This window comes from Coffea eugenioides, chromosome 6 (genome assembly GCF_003713205.1).
Source record: "Coffea eugenioides isolate CCC68of chromosome 6, Ceug_1.0, whole genome shotgun sequence".
NCBI lineage: Eukaryota > Viridiplantae > Streptophyta > Magnoliopsida > Gentianales > Rubiaceae > Coffea > Coffea eugenioides.
Window position 1 is genome coordinate 28,359,722 of NC_040040.1, and position 7,659 is coordinate 28,367,380.

Sequence of the window (7,659 nt, forward strand, 5' to 3'; positions counted from 1 at the left end):
GCTGCAATTGACCGTTACAAATATGGCATTGTCATGGCATTTCCAACAATTATGGCAGAACTTTCAATTTGACAAAAGGATTAGTGAACTTGCATGTGCTTTGTCTTGAAACTAATCTGTATCCAAAAAACTAAAGTATTAAGCCCATTTCAACTCAGTTAGTAATTACCATTATCCATCCAAAAAACAGAGTACTTAGATCTCTAAACAAAAATATAGGCTAGTCCAAAAAACAGAGTATTAGATCTCTATAACAAAAATATAGATAAAGCAGCAATCTATGTCAAAATGCAGCCATCCTCATGAGCATATCCAAAGCCCAAGCTATTGTTCATTTCCTCATGAGCATTTAACAGCACTGTACTGCAATGAAAGAAAAGTATCATGCATTAGAGTAGATTCAATCAGAAAATATGCCATTACAAACGTACACCGTTGAATTTGAATGAATAGTCATACAAAACAAAACTTAAACAAAGTCACCCATGATAAGTGGTAAAAGAATCATACCATCTACATGCCAATGTATCTAAACCAGATTTCTAGAAAACTATGTAATTTTAATAAGACAGTAGTTGCAATAGAGAATGGAAATGCAAAGAATTTATATCCTCACCTTTCTAATAGGAATGATGTTATCACCGAAGTGCATCAAATTCATCTCAATTCCCTTTTACTTCTTATACCAAATTCTGTCATGTTAAGCTGCAAGGAAAACTTTGTTTGGAATAAGTCCATGTACTGTGGTACAGTATCACTAGATACTCAGAGAAAATGGAGTGGGGAAGACATAACCTTTTCACGAGCCACCAACAATAAGCCTGCTACTAGTTCCTGCTCTTTCACATACTTAAGAAACTCAAATCCAACTTCTTTGGTATTTTGTGCCAGCAATCTCACAACTTCGAGAGCAGCCTCTCTGTCCCAAGAACAAAAAAAGATGAGATAATTGCTGCAAACATCAATGGTGACACATATTGAAACTACAACCATAATCTAACTTGAATTCTTAATTACTATTCTTATTGTCTCTGTGAAACTTGCTTAAAATCTCTTAGCCATGCCTTAACAAATCCCATACAAATAGTTTCATTTACTGCATATACGCCTCCTAGAAAACAGAAGGGAAATCCATACACATGAAATGATTTTCTTATTCATATAAATAGAGAGGAAAAGAAGAGAAAACGAATGAAATGCAGAACCATTTCTCCAATTTCTAATTTTGGAACAGACAGAGACCATTTGCTGAAACAAAATGAGATTAATTACTAACAAATATTGAGCACCTTAACACAGATTAACGTTGCAAATTCAAATACTTGCACCAAAGCCGTGCAAAAGTTCTCAAATGGACAGAGTTGAGGGAGGGGAGAAAGGAAACAAGTCACTGGAATGGCAAATAGAAGCAGAAAGGAAACAAGTCACAGGAAAGGCAAATAGAACCAGAAGGTGGCTGCTATACTTCTCGGGTACCTTTGGATTACAGACGTGGAGCTAATAAGGTATGGTATTTCGATACAATCAAAGCTTTTCCTGTGATTCTTGCAAGAATGGAAGGTGACTACTAGAAGTTATTAGTAAGGAAACATAAAATCAAAAGCTGTTTCTCTTCACAGGAAAAGGAACCCACGGTTCTGTAATTCCTCGCACTCATCTTTGGTTAGGCGTAATTCTTCAAAAATGATCAAATGTAAGTCTCTCAATTCTTGCTCGACCCTCCTTTTTCTTCATGAGAACATGTCCTGTAAGTGAGTTCTTTTTGACACATCTAACCGGTTCTGCAGATGGTATGTACAGCAGCTTAGATACTTCACCATCATCAGAATCATGGCCAGAACATTGCAATGATCAGGCTCAGTATCATGAAAATAACGTAAAGCCCAACAAGGCAGAACCCCCAAAATCTTGGAACACGGAATCGGTGCCAAGTTACCACCAAAATGGATCCTGTCAAGCTCAAAAGCGAGAAAATAAACCTAACATGGAAATGGAGGGCATATGCGTCGGGATAGACATTTGCTTCTTGCATCACCAAAGCTGTACCAAGGCCAAACCGCATGTTAAACATCGGACAAGCAAAGCACTCGGCCATAGCCATCGTTGGCTGGCCAGCTTTTGCAAGTGCTACATCAGCAACTAGACCACAAACAGAGTTTCCCCATGCAAGCACTGTCAACCCAAGGATTGCTGAGGGCAGTTTTAGAAGTGCTCCAAGAGCTGCAAGGCAATTCAGGAGCTCACTAACAACAGTTGAGATCCAGAATACACTCATCACAAATGCTACAAGTACTACAGGTATTTGCTCAGTTTTGGGGGGTTCCTTTTCAAATACGAAATGAAGAATAGCTAGAGAGTAGCTTTCGCAAAGCACTATAGACCAAAGAGAAAAATGAACATTCGAAAAAATAAAAAGAATAGGATGATCTAACGGAATAAATGATCTGCAAGAATACATATAAGCAAGAGGACAAAGTGCAATATTTGCAGATTGATAGAATCTGCTCGACTTAGAAGTTGAAGTTTGGGGAATGGTGAGTTTGAGAAGCACTGAGACTGGAAGCTCTCATACCTACGACATCTGTGAAGAACGAAGAAAATATCACACCATAACCCACATTAATGTCTATAAACTAAATATTTCATACTCTCATATGGATCTGAAGTAGAAGAAAACTACAAGTTATACACAACTTAGTACTTGCTCTACATCTACAACACATGGACATATTTTTTGCAGAACATAATTGGAAACTATTTCCATATCCATGTTGAAACTATGTATTTGCTGCTCTAACCGGGATAAAGTCGTGTAAAACCAGCTAATGATTTCTGAAAAGAAAAACAAAACTTGTCACTTAAATCCAACAAATCTATAAGAACAGAACAAAAGAGATTCAAAACTTGTTGATGCTTAAATCAGAGACTAACAAGATTGAACCTAAAAGCTAAATTTGACAAGAAACAGCGAAGGTGCAACTAGCCATAACCATGAAAATATGTACCATGCACTGCAAAATCGGACACAAAATATTGAAATTACCTCAAACTATGCCTTCAATCCCTAACTTCTTGTTTTCCTCAAGCTTCAAGCTCTAAACTCCAGCTTTCACCCAAATTTGGAAGCCCTAATTTCTGATTTCTTGCCACCAAGGCAGTGCAACAGGCGAATTAGGGATGTTGATGGTGCAAGCTCGATAAAGTTGCCCAAATTCAAAGTGTTCGTACTAATTGGTTCATGGATGGATTTGGTAGCGCAAGCTTGATACATAAGAAGGGCATTCTCGGTGATGTGAGGAGGACAAAAAGAGAGAAAGAAGATGTCTTAAATTTTGGCTAAGTTATTAAGACATAGAATCAAACGGTGTTGTTTTCCTAGAATCCCTTCAGCCCGCCACACCACTTGAATTTTTTAGTTTGCCGCTCTTAGTTCCGTACATATAAAAAGCACGTCTTTTCCTTATTTAGATGCAAGAAATGCACGCTTTCTTTGTCCTTTCACCTATCTCTCTCTTTTTTCTTTTTCTCATCTTTATGTAATTAAGTTTTTCAATTGTTTTGAGTTTTATTATTTTTTTACTCTCAGGTTGTGTTAAAATAATAGAATATGACAATTTAGTGTGTTTGGGCAGATTTTTTTTGCCAATTTTAACTAATATAGTACTTTTTCTAATTTATTATGCAATAAAATAGTTTAAAAAATAAAAATGTTGTTAGAAATATGTTTATGATTCAAAAAAATAAACACTTTTTTAATTAAAATCTTTTTGGTACTCATTTTGTGGTGTTATCAATTATGTATGACTTGCAGTCTAACAAGACCTGACGATTGAATTAGCTGATTGAACAATCAAAATAGTTTGCGAATACATGTACGAAATGCTAAATCTATTTATTTGGTATATGTACCAATTCATAAATAATAAATGTGGCTTCTATAATTAATAACAACCTTTTGATCATGCAAATGTTAAGATTAGACTTAATTTCGTATTAAGTTTTATTGTTAAGTTCTACTATTGACTACCTCTATTTTTAGATTATCCAAATTATTAATTTTCCACCATGTTGTCATTTGGATAAATGGGGAATGTATGAATTATTTTACATTTATAACAAATTATTACCTAAGTTTGGGAAAATTATAAAAAATGTATACATATATAGTTTATTAAGATACCTTATATATTTTGCTAATAAAAAAAATAGCGCTAAATCGCAACATCATAGGGTGCCATGGTACAAATAAGGAAATTTGTGTATTACATACAGGGCTAAATTGCAAAAGTTAGAGTGCCATAGTTGATTTAATGAAATTGGCGAATTAGATATAGGGCTTAATTGCAAAAGTTATGGTGTAATGGTAGAGTTAAAGAAATTGGTATACTACATATGGGACAAAATTGCAAAAGTTAGGGTGTAATAGTAGAATTGAAGAAATTAGTGTACTACATATGGGGCTAAATTACAAAAGTTATGGTGTCATAGTATAATTAATGAAATTTTTTTATTACATTTGGGGCTAAATTGCAAAAGTTAGGGTGGCATAGTATAATTAATGAAAATGATCTAGGAACTAGTACTTTAGACAGTGACAACTAATTGTTGTCACTACCTCTGAACCACTTGAGTGACAGTGACGATGTTGGAAGTTGTCACTACATGAACCATTTTAGTGACAACATTTTCCTAGGTCGTCACACAAGTAATTTCCCGATCACTAATTTTTCATGTGTTGCCAAGAGAACTAGATAGGGAGTCCATGATATTGTTTTACCTTCATAACAAGTTACTAACTAAGTTTGGAACAATTATAAAATATGTATACATTTTTATTACAATACCTTTCCCATTTTACTAACGAAAAACATAGACTAAATTGTAAATGATAGGGTGCCATAATAGAATTAATGAAATTGGTTTATTACACATGAGGCTAAATTGCAAAAAATAAGGTGTCATGGTAAAGTTAATGAAATTAGTTTACCACATACGGGGCTAAAATGTAAAAGATAGGATGCCATAATAGAATTAATTAAATTTATTTACAACATATGGGGCAATATTGAAAAAATTAGGATGGCATAGTAGAATTAATGAAAGTGAGTTAGGAACAATTACTTTACACAGGGACGACTAATTATTGTCACTAACTTTGAACCGGTAACCTCATTGTAATAACATTGTAAGTAGTCACTATAGGACCCATTTCAGTGACAACATTTTTTCAAGTCGTCACGATGGTGATTTCCCGCCACACAGGCCAGTTGCGCGCCACCCATATTGTGACGATTAGTCCCGTGTTGTCACTGATGATGAGTCTACCCTCGGTCAACTATGATAACATAAAAAGTCATCACTAAATTTACTCAACTGTGACAACTTTTTCTGTTGTCACTGAGAATGTTGTCACAAAAAGCCAAATTTCTTGTAATGTAGGTTAGTTCATTTTTTTGGTTAGATCAGAAGAGTCACTCTTTGAATATGGAAAATAGACGAGTATGACTTCTTAACCTTAACACGCTATTATCCCTCTATAAGAAGAAAAATTGTGTCGTGAATTTTAGTTTCTCGTACCCATTATGTTGCATTCGTCTCTTTAAGGTCATGTATATTTATCTATATATCATAATTTTCTTTTATTTGAGTCTCATCTATTGCATTTTTGTGACCTCTTCAAGGGATTATTCTTGAGTTTCGTAATCAATGCAATTGGTACCAATCAAACGTTGAAGAGACATTTCGTCCCTCCCAATATCCTTTAGGTTTAGATTTGCATCCATATAGAAACATTCAAATGTGATAAGTTTAAAGGTTATATTAGGAAAATTTTGACTAAATCTCGCAACTAATTTTGGTTAGATTGAAAGAGTGTCTTAGGTTCAAATCAGTCAAATCTCTATCTTCCTTTTTTTCAACCTTGATTCTTAAACCTTATTCTCTCGTTTTCAAAAACTTGAAATCGTCTAAAAGGATTTTATTCATTTTCATTTAAAATTTTTTTTTTGAGTGATTAGGCACACGTAACTCAATACCAAGTAGGGACTTTCTTTTTTTTTTTTTTTTAAATCCCTTTTAGAATATTAGTTTGGATCCAAACAGTCATATTTTCTAAATATCATTTTAGGCCTTCTTTCTTTATTTTCTAAAATTTAAAACTCACATTTTTTTAACACCTTTATTTTTATTTTCAAAAATGGGGCGCAACAAGGTCAACTCTCGTCTGAAGAATCTAAGCTGCTCGATTAATATGTCTTGAAGAAATCAATAGAGACATTTTGATCCTCCTAACTAACAATGTGATCAGGTACTTTTGTGCTGCACCTGCACACTCTTGTGTTGCTACACAATCACGTATAGGAAAGAAGCATCAAGCATGCTCTGCTCATTACGTGTACATTCCATAGTGACGACAATTCTGACGTGATGAGCACTTTTCATTATTGCACAGCTTTTTTAAAAAATAAAAGAAAAGAAAAATTCAAAACCTTGTAAGGAATTATAGAGAATGGGAAGAATTTTGAGAATCAAATTATTAAGATCATGGCAAATTTTAGAATTTTTCTTGGCACCCCTCATGTTTTTAATGTACTTGTCTCTCTTACTAGGAAAATCTATATAGCTTGCAAGTCCAACTGTCCAAGCTTGCAAAGTGTAAGAACTGTTTAAGTCCCCAACTTCACCTTTATGAAAGGGTTAATAACACTTTGCCCCCTTGAACTTAGAGGGTAATCGCACTTTAATCCCCTGAACTTTAAATAATACATTTTATCCCCCATGAAAACTAGTCACAGATAGAAATACAAAAAATAGTTAGTGCAATGACATTATTGCCCCTTTTTTTGTGAAATTGTTTATAACTTAATATCATTTCCTTTCATTGCTAAAAGATTTACATCTTTTCTATAGTATTAATTATACAAAAATAACAAACTAAAAAAGTTTTAAAAAAAAGTTAATATTTAGTTTATACTCTTGAAACTTTTCCGCTTGGATTAATGTTTACTTCTATATATGTTTTGTTCAATTTATTGGACAATAAGTCAAACAAAATGGATAAATAACACAATACTAAAATAAATACAATTACTCAAATTTATATAAAAAAGGTAATACCAAACTAATTTTTAAAAGTAATTTTTTATCATTTTAATTTATTTAAAATTTTATATTAATATCATTGTCATTTTTTGTTTATCAAATTAGTCCAACATGAAATTCTTAATCAAATTTGCTAAAATGGTTGGTATGCCTCATTTTTATACTTAGAGAAAGAAAATAGAGATTAAATCAAATTATATTCTTTTGAGAAGAAAAATCAACAATAGTAAACTATAAATACGTCAACAGAAAACAACAATAGTATTAGCCTAAAAGTTCACATAAACTAAAATAATAAAAAACCACTTTTTTGAAAAAAAAAAGTTTAGTATTACCTCTTTTTCAGAAAGAAGTTTGGTATCTATATTTATTTTAATATTGCATTATTTATTCTTTTTTGACATAAATTATAATAAATTGAACAAAGGATAGAAAATTAAAGATATAAACTAAATTTAGCTTTTTTTTTCGGTTTGACATTGTTGTATAGTTGATACGATAGAGAAAATGTATATTTTTTGGCAATGAAAAAAAATATACTTTTTAACAATGTAAGGA

General features: G+C 32.7%; 1 long non-coding RNA gene across 1 annotated transcript; it reads right to left on the reverse strand.

Annotated features, from left to right (window-relative positions):
• Positions 1 to 645: 645 nt before the first annotated feature.
• LOC113773004 lies at positions 646 to 3,275 on the reverse strand. Its single transcript, XR_003468738.1, has 3 exons — positions 3,044 to 3,275; positions 796 to 919; positions 646 to 705 (listed from the first exon to the last, which is right to left on the reverse strand). It is a non-coding gene; the product is annotated as an uncharacterized LOC113773004 (long non-coding RNA).
• Positions 3,276 to 7,659: the final 4,384 nt, after the last annotated feature.